Source organism: Protopterus annectens, chromosome 11.part0 (genome assembly GCF_019279795.1).
Source record: "Protopterus annectens isolate FY-2018-M chromosome 11.part0, PAN1.0, whole genome shotgun sequence".
In the NCBI taxonomy this organism is placed as follows: Eukaryota; Metazoa; Chordata; order Ceratodontiformes; family Protopteridae; genus Protopterus; species Protopterus annectens.
The window spans coordinates 750,569,118-750,588,461 of NC_056745.1; positions in this window are offsets into that span (position 1 = coordinate 750,569,118).

Sequence of the window (19,344 nt, forward strand, 5' to 3'; positions counted from 1 at the left end):
ACAGCTTCTTACTGATGTGGACCATGGAGCTCTTCCCCTCATGCGATTTTACCCTGTTTTGCAACAGTATTTTCCTTCTGTTGTGCAGTTTGTTTATGGCAGGGGAACACCAGATTGGCTTCCTTTTCTAGGAGGTTAGTGTCTTGGTTCTGTTTGGGATAGCCCGATGCATGCAGTCATGTAAGTCCTTATGAAGTGCAATTGTGAAGGATTAAGTAGTCATAACTGTATTGTCCATCTGCATGTGTGTCCTGCAGTTCAGCACTTCTGTCTTAAGAAGCATGACGTTGGCTTTGGAGAATTTTTTTAACATGGTTTCCTCAATGGGGGTGTGGGTCCAGAATGTGGATATGTAAGGTGATTAGCTTATGGTCAGATGGGACCAATGAGGCGCTGACATCAGGTGTGGAACACTGGTCATGCAGGACAAACCAAACCCCGTAACCAACACAAATAACCACAAAGTGAGCTAAATGCTACTCATTGCCAGAAGTCTCAGCCTCTAGATGCACACACTCAAGACACTTCTCATTATGGAGAATATTAATATCTGTGCAGTATTGTTAACCTAGTTGAAGGCTCCAGACAGCACACCAGCACTACCAGGATACTACTCATTCCATATCTTCCAGCATCAGAACCTGAATCATAGCACATAGGGTGAGGATGTATCCATATTTATCAAGGATACCTACACCTCTCTACATGCTCTCTACAGGATATGTACCCATAGAATGTAGCACGGCAACGTTCTTCACACTCCACAAGGGTGGGGCCATGAAAACCCCTTGGCATTCATGCTCTATGAGCCTGACAATTGTGTTCTGCAAGGCAATGGAGCCAATCATAATGGAAGTCAACAGTACAGGGATTGGGAACCTTCACACAGTTGAGCACACACAGTTTGGCTTGGTCAAATGCAGAACATTCCTCCTGAAGTGGGAGGATTTCTTTGACAGTTACCCAGGCTATGGATCATTGAAATGAGATCCGCACAGCCTACCTATGCCTCGCTAAGGCCTTTGACACCATTCCCCAGCCAGGTATCATAGATGAACTCACCAACATGGCCATGAATCCATTCATCACAAGATGGATTGCAAACTGCCTCACAGATAGATCCCACACATTACGAGTTGCTGGCTACATGTCAGACTCTACACCGGTAACGACTGGTGTCCCCCAGGGTTCAGTCCTGGGGTCCCTCCTGTTTGGTATAGACTTCTCGAATGTACATGCCAACACAGGAGAGTTGTGGTTGACTAAGTTTCCTGGGAATTGTAAAGTGTTTGCCATAATAGATTCCCTAGAAGACAGATATATTCTCCAGAAGGGACTCTATGAGACAGATGTATGGTGTCAGAATCATGGCCTCAAGCTCACTGTGGAGGAATGCATAGTGATCCTCTTTGTTGAAAACAAAATACGCACACACTACCACATGGGTGTTACCCCCTTAAAAATGACAAGGTGATAAGGGATCTGGGGACATAAGTAGATAGTCATCTTTCCTTTGACAACCATGTTGCCAAAGTGATTGGGAGATCCTATGTGGCCCACCTAATCAACAAAGGGTTTGCATCAGGATCCAAAGAGGTAGTGTTGGCACTCAACTCTTACATCATCAGACCCATCATTGAGTACAGTGCACCATTTTGGATGTACTCGACTTAGCATATCCAGCAGCTGTAGAGACCACATAGGTACCTCACCAAGAGGATTACTGGCCTCAAACAGTTGTGTTATGCAACACAACTGGTAAAACTACATCTGTTCTTCGTTGCATACCGCCTACTCAGAGGCACATTCTGCCTAACATACAGAGCCATGTCCAACACATGACTGTTGAGAATGCTCCATCTACACATAACAACATTGAGTAACCCTACACATTCCAGGGATATGAACCTCATCAGAACGATGAATACAACATGCTGGTGGGATACAGTACCATCCCAGACACTTGCCTTACCATGGAACAGAGTCACAATGTACATCAGACAGAACCCCTGGCTGACACTCTTCAATTGGAATCTTGATGAGTGGATGAGAAACAGACAGTTCATGCCAGGCATCACATCAGCAGCCCCACTAGAAAGGGGCTTAGGGTAGTAACTATTAGAACTAGGCCTTGGGAGACTACCCAATGGTGTGGTGAAAGCTGCATAACTTGTGTAGACTGATATATGTCTTCGTGGAGGTAGTCTACTACATACCTATGGACCTATGTGACAGGTACATGTCTACAGATAGTAGATGTGTACTTCATTCTACAGTCATGTTGTAAAGCAGGCATATGGACCACATACACTGTAATGCTTACAGATACTGGTGGCTGTTATGTACATTGGGAGAGATGTGCACCTCATGTCTTTCGTGCCATTGGGATGTGTGCTGGGTGGGACAGTCCCGGATTGCTCCCTGTCATGGTCACCCTCTTACACACATCTCTGCCCATCCATCGTTGGCTTATTATACTGTGTTCCCCCTACATATATATATATATATATATATATATATATATATATATATATATATATATATATATAGGTACATAGTTAGGTAGGTGATAGGCTATCTGCCTGAAGGCATATATTAGTATGGCCAGAGTGTTCAGCTATCACCACCCATGGAGTTAGCTCCCTAGGCCTCTGTGTAGTAGAGCTGATGAAGTGATCCTTGGTGTGACAGTTCAGTTTCACATACACTCATCAAGATTCCTCTGGAAGAGTGTCAGTGAGGGGATCAGCTTAATGTCGGTTGGGAGCCTGTTCCAAAGCAAGGGAAGTCTGTGAGTTAGTCATGTATCCCTCCAACATGTTCTATTTAATGTTGTGATCATGATATCTCTAGAGCATGTGGTACAGCGAGCTTGAGTTTACTTCAGATAGCGCATGTACATCAGTTCTGCATTGGACATGGACCTGACTGTTGGGCAGAGATCTCCTGAGTAGACAGTATGCAACAGAGTACAGATTGAGTTAAATTCAGTCTGGTTGCATGGAGCAACTGTTTAAGGCTCTTGTTGAGGTACTTCAGTGGTCTTTCCAGCTGCTGAAGGTGGCTAGTCAGATTCATCGCAAGTGTGTTATGGTACTCTCTGATGGGCCTGATGACTGATGAGTAGAAGGAACCTCCTTTGACCTACATGCAAAGTCCTTGGCAGTTTTTGAGAACACGTAGCATGATTTTCTAACCACTTTGTGAATATGTTTCTGGAAGTAGAGATGACTATCCACATGTGTCCATAGATCCCTTATTATCACCTCCATATTTAGGGTGTTGGCACCTATGTGGTATTTGTATGACTGTAGCTCGAAGGCATAATTTTTACACCACATATGTCTGACTGAGACCCTTTTTAAGGATGTCTCTGTTGTCCCACACATCGATTATGACAACTTTTTTGCAGTCATCCGCAAACTTTGCTAAACATAGCCCTCATGTGTTTGACTGTATTTCTGAAAAGTATACACCGGACAGGAGGGGTCCCAGGACTGAGCCATGCGGGACAGCGGTTGTTACCAGCTTGAACAGGAGACCACAATTATTACCTTGTGTGATCTATCTGTGCCCCAGTTGGAAATCCATCGGATGGCATACATATTTATGCACTGGTTGTTGATTTTGTGGATACGACATGTGTCTTGGATGTTGGAAGAGGGCTTTCCAAGGTCTATGTGGGACGTGTGTAGCTCATTTCATTGATGTATGTCCTGGGTGACTGCCTTGACAACAGACTAACAGGTTTGGGAACCGTGATCTGCCCCTGACCAAACTGAAATTGGTAGGATTGGGTGTTTGTAGGCTCACAATAGCTCTGTTTATGAGTTTCATCATGATGGACTCCATGGCCTTGCAGATCAGGCTTAATAGGCTTATAAGACAATAGTTCCTATGGTCTGTTGTGCACCAACACTTGTGGAGTGTGCCAAATGTTGCTGTAACGCATTCAACAGTTTCATATCCTGTACAGAGGGTGAGTCTCAATGGACTGTTCAGGTGCAGGGTCTGTTTGTTTTGGAGTTCACATATGACACAGCTAGGGAAGCCATGTCATCCCACAGACACCATGTTATTAGGTTTGGAAAGTGCTGTTTAACCATTGTATATGTGATTTCTGGGTTTTCACAGTCTCCAGGTATGATAATGGGCCCTTTTGTCAGTAAGAGGGGGGTACATATGTATGAACCTGTCTGACAAGATGTTGGTGGTGTCAGTCATTTACATGTATTAATTTACAGTTTGCACTGACTCAGAACATATATGTGTTTACACTGATATTTATGACATTGCGAAATAAAGCTTCATGGTTCTCTATGGACTCTTTGACAATATTTTTGCCAGAACATGGATTGGATAATGTTAAGAGTGCTCATTGTTTATTGATGATACTGATCAGAGATTTATTGGTCTTCTTTGAATTTTCACTTTTCTGAACAAGTTCAGTACTTGTAGTACATAGTTTGCTTATGACAGGAGTCCAATATATTGTATGGGTTTGTTTTCATATCACTGTGTGCACCAGGCAGGATTGGTGAATAGTGACATGTTTCTGGGGTGAGAATTGCAACTGCCAGATATGTGTGGCCCACTGCTGTACTCAGACATGGCCTAAGTGTGTGAGCATACCCAGTATGACCTTTCAGTATGTTGCTGACTGGGATTTGCTAAATGTGTTGAAGTGTGTGAGCATGCCTAGTATGGACATATATACTATATGTGTGTGAAAAATCAAGTTGTTTTTTACTTCAGGGCTCACCTTTGTGTTGTACATCGACAGGAAGCACGCTGTGCCTGCAGGGCTTCCATGAGTCACATTGCATAGACTTATCAACATTTCTACATACAGGGGGGACAGCTATTATTTGTACATTTCTACCCAGGGGGCACACCTGATTGTTACTGTGGGTGTACATTGGATGAGGTGTTCACCTGACACTTATACACATTTTCTAGGCCTGCACTGCTATGTCAGGTACTCCATTTCAGTCTGTACTGTTGCCTATTTTACTGGCTTGAGGCATACTACTGTACCACAGAACTTAGCTTCCAATTCCATGTTTATTAGTTTGTGACTTCATAGCCTACCCAATCCACATCACACTGCCTGGCCTGCTGTTATCTGTCTGCATAGGCCTGGGAGGAAGTTCAGAGGGCATGATACAGCATTTGTTTGTGTTTGCGTTAGTCTACAATTGCCCTGCTGTGTCTGTACCAGTGAAATGCTGTCATGGCTTAGTGGTTCAGTACTGTGACTATAGTGCACAGTATCCTGAGTTTGAGTCTTGTCACTGCTTTTTATTTTCCTGCTGGGCAGACCTGACTGGTTAAGGAACAGTAAAGCAGGTGTGAGCGTGTTTAGCCGACTTTGCCTGACTTTGCCCAATGTTGCCCAATGTTGCGCTAGTTTGCGCAGCACGCAGCTCCACGCAATTGTGCTTAAATATGCTAAATACTGGTAAAATGTGCTTAACACTGCTTTATATTGCTTAATATAGGGCAATCATGCCTCAGGTGCTGCTGCAGGGTTGCCTATGTTGGATGCACATAATACACTCCCTATACATGTTTGAAACAGGTAGTGTCAAATTAGGCATCCATTTAATTGTATGTGTGAGTCAGAGAGAGGTGCCATTTCCAGGGTTCTTACTGAGTCAGTGTATTTGCTATGCGTTGCCTCTTTGCCAAGGCCAGGGCATACTGGGCACATCTCCTTCTGCCTACTGGGGCAGGCTCAGGTTGTTCCTCCTCTGAGTCATGCTGTGCCTGTGCAGGCCTTGGCAATGGTGGGGGGGGGGCTGTTTGGCCCTGCCCCATGCTGTTCCTGCTGCAGCTGTTTTTGCAGGATCATATTGTGTAGCATGGCACATACCATGACAATTTGGGTACATGTAGTTGGTGAGTACTGCAAGGCTCCACTGGATGTGTCCAGGCACCGGAACTGTTACTTGAGCATCCCAAACACATGCTCAGTTATGTTTCTTGTTTGTGCCTGTGCCTCATTATGGAGTTCTTGTTCCAGTGTGTGTGTGCATTTCTGATGGGTGTCATCAGCCACAGCTCCAGTGTGTATCCAGCATCCCCCACTAGGTGATCGTCAGGGATGTCCCCATTGGCATATCTCTGGTACAGCTGCGTCAGATGCCAGATGTGGGAATCATGATAGCTTCCAGGGCAGCCAGCACACGCATTCATTATTATGCCCTGGGCATCACACACAACCTGGCAGTTGGTGGAGGGGTAGCCCTTGCGGTTGATGTAGACACTACCCCACTCACCAGGTGGTGCTTTGATGTGTATGTGTGTGCAGTCTATTGCACCCACCACCTCTGGGTATTCTGCTATTTGGTGGAAGAGATGCATATTGCTGGCCAATGCCTCACTGGAATTGGGGAAATATACATGCTCACCGACATGTGCTGACATGGCATCCAGGAACTGATGCAGTACCCTGGATGCTGATGCCTGTGAAACCCCCATCATATCAACAGCTGATCTCTGGAAGGTACCTGTAGCTAGTATTCGTAGGACAACACATACCTTGTTATCCACTGGGATGGTTTCCCCTCTATTGGTTCTGTGTGTGAGGCATGGCCGGCACAGCACAACAATTTGCTGCAGGAGTTCTCTGTCCATTCTATAGCGCTCCAGTATCTCCAGCTCATGTAGCCCCTGGTAGGTTACCCTGGGTCTGTACACTCTTCTCTGTCTCCTCACTGTGGGTTGCTCAGCAGCATTCACAACATCACCACCCTCAGCACCTTGTACATGTTGGTTTATAATAGCAATGGCAGCCCCTAACATTTTGCCAGCCTTAAGCTTTTTGAGTTTTCACTCTTTCTAAACTGCAGTGTTGCAGAGTTCTTCTGAAAAAACAGGTTAGACTGCCGTTTGCAGAGTTTAAATTGCTGGGCTGGGCTAGTCGACTGCCTGTGTAATTGGCTGATTGTGATATATTTCACCTGGCAGCTCTGCTAGTTCTCCTTGGTTAACTTCCTACTACTTCTTTTCCTTCCTTTTTCCCTTTCTATTCCCACAAGGGGCAGTGGCATGCAAACAAGCGCACACGCGTGCACACTAGCGCACACTCGCCTATGCATGCGCAAACACGCGCACACTCGCCTACACACCAGCACACACTGTGTGCCCGTTTGCAAGAAATTTCTGATATATCCACGGACTATGCCTTTGGTTTCTATTTTTCAGCTACTACCACTGTAAACACGCCTCTTGCAATCCTGAGCAACTCAGGGCAAACACATGCCACTGTGCTCCAATCACCTTACAGTCTTTCAGACATACCTCCTCTTGATGTCACCTATCTTCTACTCGACTACTACCGTACTCCTACACTTACACTCTAGGGACATGGCTCACATGCCAGGGAAAGTTGGGATTCACTATCCTTATCCTCATTTGCATAGGATTGCCTACTAATGCTTGGTTACCTCACACTGAGCTTCCCCCCCTTAGCAACCACTACTCAGTGGCCATACTGTTTGCAGCCTGCCATTCACCTGTATGGCAGGACAAGCTTTTTAGTGTAAAAGCACATTTGTGGATATTTTTCCCTTATTTTCATTTAATTTAAAACTCAGCATGTTTGCGCGACGCTGTGCTACGGTTAAACATCGTCGATCGAGGAAAAAATTACATTGGATTTTAACTACTCTTACATGGACAGGTTAGTGGTTCCTGGATCGCAAATTTACCTCATTTGCATATCTTTCAGCAGCAAATGAGGTAATTTGCATATCATAACACTGTCCATGCAAGAGTAGCTTTAGAAGCTCTCATGTACACCCCTACCGGCTATTGCTGAATCACTCGGCAGACATATTGCCTGTCTGCTGTCTTACACTGTTCTTACACTCCATGCAAGCCTTCATAAATCCGGCCCATTGTAATTTATTATGACTTTAACTGCAAAGTAGTTTGCACTGTTTCATTGTCACTTTAATGAAACTGATCAATGTAGGGTGTATCTTAAACATCTGTAAGCACCCTTTTATCTATTAATGTGGGACCTTGTCAAATGCTTTTTTGTAGTCTGTCCATGCCATACATTGGTTCCTCCCCTTTTCACAATTCTCCATTATAACTTTATTTCACAACAAATGATCCTTTGTTCCATATGACATTCTTTTGTTACCCTTTGTTCTATTGCCATGATTGAGTTTTCTTCTAAGTGACTTTAAACTCTGTTGGCATCAATTCCAGTGTGTAGTATATACATTTTTGTAAAACAAGTTATTGGTCTATATTTTTTAGGATACCTTGCTGGTTCACTCTTAAGGAGGAATATCATTTTTCCTCTTGTTAACTAGGTTGGCATCTCTGGATGTGCATATAAATAGTTCTTACTCGTGGCCAATCTCCATGTAAGTATTTTAATACTTTTAGCTGGGTTGTAAATTTTACATTTAGGAGCGTTTCTTAATTTTGTTTCAGTTTCCTCTGGTCATTACTTCATTCCATTTCATACCCTGTACATTTGATATTCTTATTCTTTCTTTTACTTCTTCTATCCATTCAGCATCTTTGTTATGTTCCACAAGACCTTTATAGATATTTCTCCAAAATGTGCCTATTATTTGTTTTTTGGTGGTGTTTCTATTCCTTTTGCCTTATTTCCCAATTCTCTATAAAACTGTTTTTGGTCATCAATAATTTGCTTATTTTGTACATTTCACTTATATTTATCTGACATCTTCTATGTTTTTCTGCCTGCACTGATATCTTTAGTTTAATATTTGCTATAGTTCATGATATATCCTGGCTGTTTTTATACTGTGTATTGCGTTTATCACATCTATCTTTTTTGAATATTTTTGTTGATCTGTTCCCTGTTCTGTACTCTTCTAACAGTGACACTTCTTGTCTTAATTGTCTTATAGTTTTCTCTATTCAATGCTTCCATGATGACATTTGTTTTCTCCCCTTCCTTTCCCTTATTGCCTAATGCTTTTGTGGTAAGACTTTATCTGTTATTAATTTAGCTGCACAGTGATATATCTGATTTACTTCTGTTATATCGAATGGATTTCTATGAACAGTCATGATTACTGTACTCATTTGTTTTATCAAACTTCTAACATTTTGGGTCTTATTGACTTTCTATAGTCTATTTCTTTCAATGGTCTTAATAATCTTATCCATCTCTATTAAACCAAGCAATTTTTCCCTTAGATCATTTTCTTCTAAACTAAGGGCAGATTCATTGCTCGCCATTTCCTGTGGGCATTCTACAGAAAGTTCCAGAAAAAATGTTCCTGTGCCATATTCTCTTCAGCTTCATCCTGTTTCATCCATTGCTCTTTCATACGGGAACTCACTGGCCTATCACTACACAGCACTGATTGTGTTAAAGTTGCCACAGTTTCCTGTTCCTTCCCTTGTGGTGCAACTCCAATTGAACTTTTGTACTTGTTTCTACTGAACATGGTATCTTCATATGGGTCTATATTACCACATCGAAAAAGCCGTTAATAGAATGGCTTTATAACCAAAAATGCCAATAAAAGAATGTGTATTGTGAGATCGCAGTACAATGAAGATTGGAAAATTTGCCCTTTCCTCACAGTAGTGCAATCTTGGACTAGGTATATATAATTAGCAGGGGGGTGGGGAGCACAGCCCCCACAAAAGTGAGTTCTATTAACTGCATTTTCGGTTATAAAGCCACTCATTTAACGGCTTTTTTGATGTTGTAATATAGACCCTCTTCATATGGCAAATGATCAGATGCTTCCCACTCCACTGATTTCTCCATAATTTGGGGACTAATTGTTTCATCATGCTGTGGCATTACCAGAGTTGGATATACTCCACTAAATCTTTTACTTTATAGATAATCCATAACTTCAGTATCTATTTCTTCTCCATTACTAATCTTCTTTTCTACTTTCCCCTTTGTTTTTTAATTTCTCTTTAATTACTTCAGGAATGTGTGCTGATATGTCTGACCCAGAAAGGTTGGTATTTGCTATTAAAGAATGGGAAATGTTAAATACTGAAGGCAATGGAGTAGCATATTAGAGATCATAGATCCAATCTCAGCACTCCCACAGGGAGTAGACTGCATTTTATATAGCATATATCATGGACAGAAGTAGGTGAAAAAAAAACATAATAGCTGGGTACACAAGACCCAGGATAAAAAAGTGCCCAATCCTGGTAAGCATATTAGTGCCAGGAATGGGAAAAAATGACAGTGTAGAATACTCAGGATATGGAAAAATTCCTCCAATGGGGCTAGGCTAGGCCCAGGGGGAGGATGGCCCCTCTGTTATAGATGGACGCAGCAGTTCACAAAAAAACACAAAAACAGGTCAAAAAAGAGCCATAAAGATGATATAATGGACTATTGAGGATAAGAAATAAATTATGTATGGTTGCTATTATGAAAGAAGCTCAGAATTTCCAGACTGAAGATATACAAAAAGATTAAGAGAGAAATTAGAGGAAAGGAAAATACTTACATAAGAAAAAACTGCCAGAAGCTTCAAATAAAAAAATTATGTTCATTAATACAACAGATTTATGAAAAATATTATATAGACCAAGAAACCTTTGTCTGTTTGGAAAAAGAACCAACTGAGGAAGCACAAAAATATAAAGAACAAAATTTAGAGACTTTTGAAAGGTATACAAAATAAATATGGACCTGGAAATGATAGAGATGTTTGATATGTTGCAATATTTATGCAAAGGAGAAAGCCAAATTGATCAACACAAAAAACACAGATCCAAAGATATTTGAAGACAAATATAGGGAAAGGCATCCAGATATGGACAATTTCACAATAAACAAAAAAATAAGATCACAAAGAGGGAACGTAGAACAGAAGATTAGCAAAGTAGAAGTAAAAAAATAGAAAATGAAGTTATGGAATACTTGCAAAGTGAAGGATTTAGTGTAGAATGTCTAACACAGGTTATCTCACAGCATGATGGAATGAGTCCTTAAAGTAAGGAGAAACAGGAAGATCAGGAGACATAGGTTCATACTAAGCTAACTGCTCTTACGAGCCACTTTAAGCTTAGCCAATTATTCCTTGTAAGACTCAAACCCTGCACCTTGTGTTTGTAAGACAAACACCTTAACCATTAGACCACCCTCCAAACCCTATGAAGAAGAAATATGGACATGGGAAAGAAAAAAAGAGATTTAATATGGTGTAATATTTATGCAAAGGAGAAAGCAAAACTAATCAATACAAAAAGAGCAGCACCAAAGATATTTGAAGAGAAATATAGGCAAAGGCATCTGGACATGGAAAATTTCACAATACCAAAATAAGAAAACAAAGAGGAAAAGTAGAAAAGCTGATTAATAATGGAGATGTTAAAGAAATAGAAACTAAGGTTATGGATTACTTGCTAAGTGACAGATTTAGTGTAGAAAATCTAACTCATAAAACAACACAGCATGAAATAGCAATGCATCCCCAAATTAAGGTAAAACCAATGCAGCAGGAAACATCTGGTCAGCTGCCAGATGAAGATATTTTAGGGCCTTCCATAGGAAACCAATACAAACTTCAGTTGGAGTTGCACAGCAAGGGGAGAAACAGCAAACTGTGGCAACTCTGACGCAGCCAATGTTGTGGGGTGACAGGCTGGTGAGTTGCAATATGAAAGAGCAATGCATGACACAGGATGAAACTAAACAGAATGTGGTGCAGGAAGATACTGGGAAATATCTATAGAATGCTCACAGGATGTGGGGAACAAAGAATATGCCCTTTGTAGAAAAACATGATCTAAGCGAAGAGTTGTTTGATTTAATAGAGATGGACAGACATATTAAGATTAATAAAAGAAATAGACTACAGAAAGTCAATAAAACCTCAAAAGTTAGAAGTCTGATAAAACAAATGAACACAGTAATTAGGAGATTAAAGATTTATGCACTATAACATAAGTAAATCAGATATATTACTGTGCAGCTAAATTAATAACAGATAAAGTCTTACCACAAAAACACATGGTAGTGAAGGAAAGGAAGGGGAGAAATTGAGTGCCATCAGGGAAGCATCGAATAGAGAAAACTATAAAGCAGTTAAGACAAGAAGTGTTACAGTTAGAAGGGTATAGAAGAGGGGATAGCTCAAGAAAAATACTCAGAAAGATATATGTGATAAAAACAATGCGCAGTATCAGAACAGATCAGGAGTTGTATCAGAACAGATCAGGAGTTGTTGTGCACTATCACAAATACTAAACTAAAACGATTAGCACATGAAGAAAAACTTACAAAATACACAGATAAATAAATATAAAGGAAAAGTACAAAATAAGCAATTTGCTGATGACCCAAAAAGTTATATAGAGAATTGGGAAACAAGGCAAAAGGAATTGAACCATCACCAAAAATAAAAAAGAAGAAATGCATAATTTTTTTAGAACTATCTATGAAGACTCTGTAGAACATAACAAAGTTGCTAAATGGATAGAAGAAGTAAAAGAAAGAATAAGAATTTCAAATGTACAGGATATGCAATGTGATGAAGTAATGGCCATAGAGAATGAAACAAAATTAAGAAAGCGGTAAAAACAACGTAAAAAAACTCCTGTTAAGAGATGAACGCTCCTGGTTTCAAAACAAGTGTTAATATATAAAGACAACAAACTGGAGCGAAATGACCTCAGTAAAATGACGTTTCCAAAGGCACACAAAAGAGTTATTCAACTCAATAAAAATAGCGTTCCAAAGGCACTGAAAGGTTATTCAACCCAGTAGAAACAAAAGTTCACACTTTTCCAGTCCAGTAACCACGTTCTTCGACATATAATCCAAACGAAATATTTATTTGAGCTAGCAAACAGTAAGCGCTTTCACCATAGGGCTTTTTCAAACTTCAACAGTAGCATTTGAGATTAAGCAGCTTATATACATAAGGGAAGAAGTTCATTAGTACAATCAAATCAAGTTAATTGATTAATTAATTAAAATCCATCTCATTTGAATCATTTAAGGGCAAACCAAACCTATCCTTATAAAGCATGTGTTGAAACTTGAATAAGGTAACATTTATACATACACAGAATTCTTGTAATACTATTTAATTCAGTAGCCCCTATAACTTTATAACTTCAATTCATTTCTAATCATAAATATCTTTAATGATAATACAATAAATAAATGAGGAAAGTATAAAATATATATAATATAATATATAAAATACATATAAAAAATACATATGAAAATCACAGTTAAAAACACAATACTGAGATATGAGTAGTCATACCAACAGGGAATAAACACATAAAAGGACATATGATGAAAATGTATTCCTAGCTCATATTTAAAAAATAAGCAGGTAATGAAAAGTGCATATAAAACTTTATGCATAATGAGTAGGCTGGAAGTGTGTGCATGTATATATAATGTAAGCATTGGAGCGTAGACAATAAACTACAACTAAAGCTCTAGGGTCTGATGATATAAAGCTAGTGATAGAGGGCTATAAGGCAGATTACAAGTTTAATACTGGGACTAGTTGTACGAGTACTAATGTAGTATATATTGCTAAATGTACGTGCTGCCCAGTATTTTATGTAGGCAAGACCTGTAGGCAACTCAGGGAGCGTATTAGAGAACATGTATATAGTATTAGGACTGCTTCTGAGAATAATGCCTTAGCAAAACATGTAAGGAATACAGGACCAGGTCATCTATTTAACTTCAAGGTGTTACAACAGGTTAAACCTGGTATTAGAGGTGGAGATATAGACTCTTACCTGCAGGAATGTGAACTTAGATGGATTGTTCGCCTAAGAGCTGACAAGTTTCCAGGCATAAATGATAAAGTACAAGTGAAACCTTTACTACGCAGGAAAAGGTTGGCTAGGCCTAAATCATGAATTAATCTGCCTTATAGCCCTCTATCACTAGCTTTATATCATCAGACCCTAGAGCTTTAGTTGTAGTTTATTGTCTATGCTCCAATGCTCACATTATATATACATGCACACACTTCCAGCCTACTCATTATGCATAAAGTTTTATATGCACTTTTCATTACCTGCTTAGTTTTTAAATATGAGCTAGGAATACATTTTCATCATATGTCCTTTTATGTGTTTATTCCCTGTTGGTATGACTACTCATATCTCAGTATTGTGTTTTTAACTGTGATTTTCATATGTATTTTTTATATGTATTTTATATATTATATTATATATATTTTATACTTTCCTCATTTATTTATTGTATTATCATTAAAGATATTTATGATTAGAAATGAATTGAAGTTATAAAGTTATAGGGGCTACTGAATTAAATAGTATTACAAGAATTCTGTGTATGTATAAATGTTACCTTATTCAAGTTTCAACACATGCTTTATAAGGATAGGTTTGGTTTGCCCTTAAATGATTCAAATGAGATGGATTTTAACTAATTAATCAATTAACTTGATTTGATTGTACTAATGAACTTCTTCCCTTATGTATATAAGCTGCTTAATCTCAAATGCTACTGTTGAAGTTTGAAAAAGCCCTATGGTGAAAGCGCTTACTGTTTGCTAGCTCAAATAAATATTTCGTTTGGATTATATGTCGTTGTGTGTGGTTACTGGACTGGAAAAGTGTGAACTTTTGTTTCTACTTGGTTGAATAACCTTTCAGTGCCTTTGGAACGCTATTTTTATTGAGTTGAATAACTCTTTTGTGTGCCTTTGGAAACGTCATTTTACTGAGGTCATTTCGCTCCAGTTTGTTGTCTTTAAAAATTAAGAAAGCTCCTAAATGGATAACCCTAGGCCCAGATGCAGTACCCAACTTCTGGTTAAAACTATTAACATCTTTACATGAAGATTTAGCCATGAGTAAGAACAATTTATATGCACAACCCAAACAGACACCAGCCTGGCTAACAACAGAAAAAAACAATACTCCTACTTAAGAGCAAACCTGCAAGCCTTCCTAAAAACTATAGATAAATAACTTGCCTTCCAATAACGTATAAACTATACACTGGAATAGTGACAGAGTTTATAGTAATTTCAAAGAAAACTCAGTAATGGCAATAGAACAAAAAGGTAATAAAAGAAAGTCATATGGTGCAAGGGATCATTTGATGTTAAATAAAGTCATAATGGAGAACTGCAAAAAGTGGAAGAATCTAAGCATGGCATGGATAGACTACAAAAAGCATTTGACAGTATCCTACATTCTTAGATAAAAGAGTGCTTAAAATGTATAAGATACACTCTACACTGATTGATTACATTACAGCAACCATGAAACAGTTGCAAATCACTTTACAGTTAACCCATGATGAAGGAAAAATTATTATTCCAGGGATAAAAATTAAAAGGGGGATATTCCAGGGTGACTCTTAGTCACCACTGCTCTTTTGTCTTGCCCTTAACACATTAAGCTGTCTACTTAACAGGTTAGGTCATGTCTATAATTTGGCTCCCAGAAAACAGCAAAGTGTAAAGACTATTCATCTACATTTTGTAGATGATTGAAAACTGTATAGTTCATCAGATGAGGAACCGAAAGCACAACTGCAAGTGGTCAAAACTTTTTCAGATGACATAAGAATGTCATTTGGTCTTGATAAATGTGTGAAAGCAACCTTTAATGCAGGAAAACTGCAGCACCAAGACACCATCAGTTTGGGACAGGAATGTGATACAAAAGAACTTGAGCAAGAAGGAGTGTATAAATATTTGGGAATTGATGAAGGATCAACAATAAAACAAATATGAACAAAACTCAGTAGGGAATATTTTAGAAGACTTAAATTAATACTAAAAACAGCATTGACATCTAGAAACAAAGTCCAAACTATAAACCAATTTGCTCTTCCTGTCCTTACAGTTTTGGAGTGATTGACTAGCCCCCAAAAGGTGTTGGATAGTTTTGACAGGAAAACAAGATGGATGAGCCATGCTCATTAAATTATTTATAAAAATCAGTGCATACCAAGACTAGATATTCCTAATTCTAAAGGACGTATGGGCCTCCTCAAAATTGACTGCATGTATAGATCTGCAATAGTGGGAATGCATGCATATCTGCTAACCTCACAAGACCCAAATGTAATGAAAGTTTTGAAACATGAGTCTAAGATGATTTTCCTGCTTAGTTTAGCAGTAGCATGTCGATATCAAGCAGGAATGGAAATCAAACCCGAAGTCGATAAAAACCAGGCAGCAGCTGAATGGGGCAAAAAACAAAAGAAAGAATATAAGGTGAAGGTTCAGATAAGAAGGGGAGAAATGTATAAAATGCATAAATATAGTTGCAAGTATAGAAACTTCTTGGAACAACCTCATGTTGATCAGCATCGAATGCAGGAATGGTTAAGGAGAGACAAATTCAAACCAACAGATGAAAGGTAATATTGGCGGCCCAATATAGTGGACTACGTATACAATGGTTTACAAAGTCCATTGAACATGTCAGAGAAACAGACCAATGTAGGTTTAGTAAAACAGAACTGGAAAGAGTTTCACATCCTGTTGCTGGTTGTGATATACTGATGGAAGAAGGACTGTATACTGAAAAGCATAATAATGTGGCAAGACTGTTGCACTGGGGTTTGTGCAAATATAATAATACTGAAATAGTTGAAAAGTACTGGAAACATGAGCCACAAAGTATTATAGAAAATGCTGAAGTATATGTCACATGGGATCATCCATTACCAACAGTTCAAAAAAATAGATGCAAAAAAATCAGATATAGTATTCCATGAAAAGAAGACCAAAGTAGCATTGATTATTGCATTTGCTACAGCCGGTGACTTCATTGTCTTATGTACAGAGACACACAAATTCATGAAATAACAGGATTTGCAGGCAGAAATTAAATCAATGTGGAAGAATGATACCAAGACAAGTTTAGTAGTAGTAGGAGCAACGAGTCTTATAAAAATAAATTTTAAATCGTATTTAGATCTGTTACTGATACATGTAACTATGTACAAATTATACTTGGCATATTGCGGGTGCTACAAAGAGCACTTCTGGCTAACATCAAAAATTGAAACAATACTAATTTCATAATCTCTAATCATACTTTGACTTAGGAATGGCGTCCAGTCCTGTCATGGTATTACAAACCCAAAAGGTTTGGCGAAATAAAAAAGAGGCATCCCTAATTCCATGTTCTCCCACTCCTTCCTCTGAGCACCCCAATCTGAGTGAGGAGGGTTGTTCACCTGTTAGGAATTGGAAAATCTCTCTTCCCTTTGAACTGTTAAAGAGCCAAAGCCTCTCCCTAAGAGTAAATTAAGTAGCTTGAATCTGCTGGCATCTAGGGGAAACTCAAGAAATTCTTGGAGATACTCTTCCTGTGTCTGACTTGCTATTACTTCTTCCTCTCTATCCCCCACCCCTCGAAGGGCTTCATTACCTGACACCTCTTGGATGATACCAGGAATGGCAGAATTTGCTGAATTTCCACATCAACAGTAACTTCTACAGCCTTCTGAAGTTTTCATCTCCTTTCTTGACTGTGGGTTTGGCTAACTGTGGGGTTATATCCCTTTAAACTTAAAAAACAATTTCCCCAAATAAATATGCCTAACCCACACTCGCTCATAGGGTCACTGATGACTGTCTGTGATGGCCCCTTTTCAACAAAGGTTGTCAGAGACACAAATGGGTGGAAGTTGAGCACATGAGTGACTGCACTCTCCTCAAACACATGTAAAAAGCTATACCAACACCTCTGCTATGGTGATGTCATTACAATCTCTTTCACAACACCATTTTTTTTCTCTAGCAGATGCAATGTTATTGTTTTTCTCATTTCATCCATAATCTTGTGTCCAGGAGACATATCATGCACCATTCCTGAATTAGGAATATTCATCTCAGCCATAAATTATTAAACAATAATAAATACACCTGCATGGCCAAGGCCAAAATATAATGCCAGGAGTCAGTACTGTAGTAGGAAAATTCAGCATATAATGACACATAGTTTACATAGTAATATATGCTGACTAGTGTTATAAAATGCTTGTGTATACCCTACAACTTTATTAACTGAGACAAAAATCAATTAGCCTTATAATCTTTGAGGATCTTCTTCCCATTTCTACAAGTTTGAGTCCTGGAGGTTAACTGGTTTATAAGTAAAAGGAATCATGTGCTTTTAGGAAGTTGAGCAGTCATAAAGTTAACAATAAGTTTAATTTGATATGGCATTTCCTATGAGGTTTTAATGAAGTTTGGTACAGAAAAGTGAAAATATACATTTGCAGAAACCTAAAGAAAATATTTTAAGAAGGTGCCAGGTTTTGCTCATGACCTAGACTAAGATTCAAAATAGATCTCAAAGTACAATGGAATTATTTCTGCTTGAACTGGAATTGGCAATAATTGCTTTAATAGAAGTGGGCAGGATGCATAAGTTGAAATAAAGCTCAAGTAACGTAATACAAGCTCCCACTGCATGGGATAACCATTAACAGTGGCTGTTCTGCTTATCAAAACCTGAAACATATTCTATTCCATTGCAGCTTTTTTAATACATCCTATCTGATATGTGAAAGTCAAGTCTATATAATTTTGTTGAAAACACAAACCATCAAATACCTATTTATCGAACTCAATAAATCAAAAGCTAAATTCAGTGAATGATCCCTTCAGTGAATTTTTCCCCAGGAAGCTAACTAGTGGACCAATGTAGCAACCATAACAAGAATCACATAATTTAAAACCCACCCAAGTGGGAGGCTGCAACCCCCCCCCCCAATTTGGGGGGCTACACCCCCCACACAGACCCTAACTAAATATACCAACTCAGAGATCACACTAGAGTGGAAAAAGGGTCAATTCCTAATGATGGCCAACTACTTAGTATCCCTGAGAAAAAAAATTGCAGAAGTGATCATTCACTTAATTTAGCTTTTAATTTATTGAGTTCTATAAATAGGAATTTGATGGTGCCTGTTTTTGACAAAATGAAGTATACCTGTGAAAGTAAGTAGAGTTCTAAATTTCCTTAAAAGATGCAGCCACAAATTATTTTGCAGGCCCAAATCCAGACCTATTGGTCCCAGTAGTGCAGAAGTATAAGAGGAACAGCACACAATTGCAGTAGCTAGATGGAAGGCATTTTGGTACTACTGTTGGAATCCAAGCATCTTCATATAATTGGCTTATGATGGTACAGTCAGGCACAAAGGGACACAGCCACTGATATGTGCATTGAATTTCACTAGAGCCACTGACAGGTGCATTGAATTTCACAAGTTAAAGTCAATCTACAAGTCTACAGACATGATGCATAATGGATAAGCCTTATTAGTGTGCAGCATGTTGATGTTAGATTATTCATACAGTGTGCAGTTGAGAAGCTTTTCTGAAA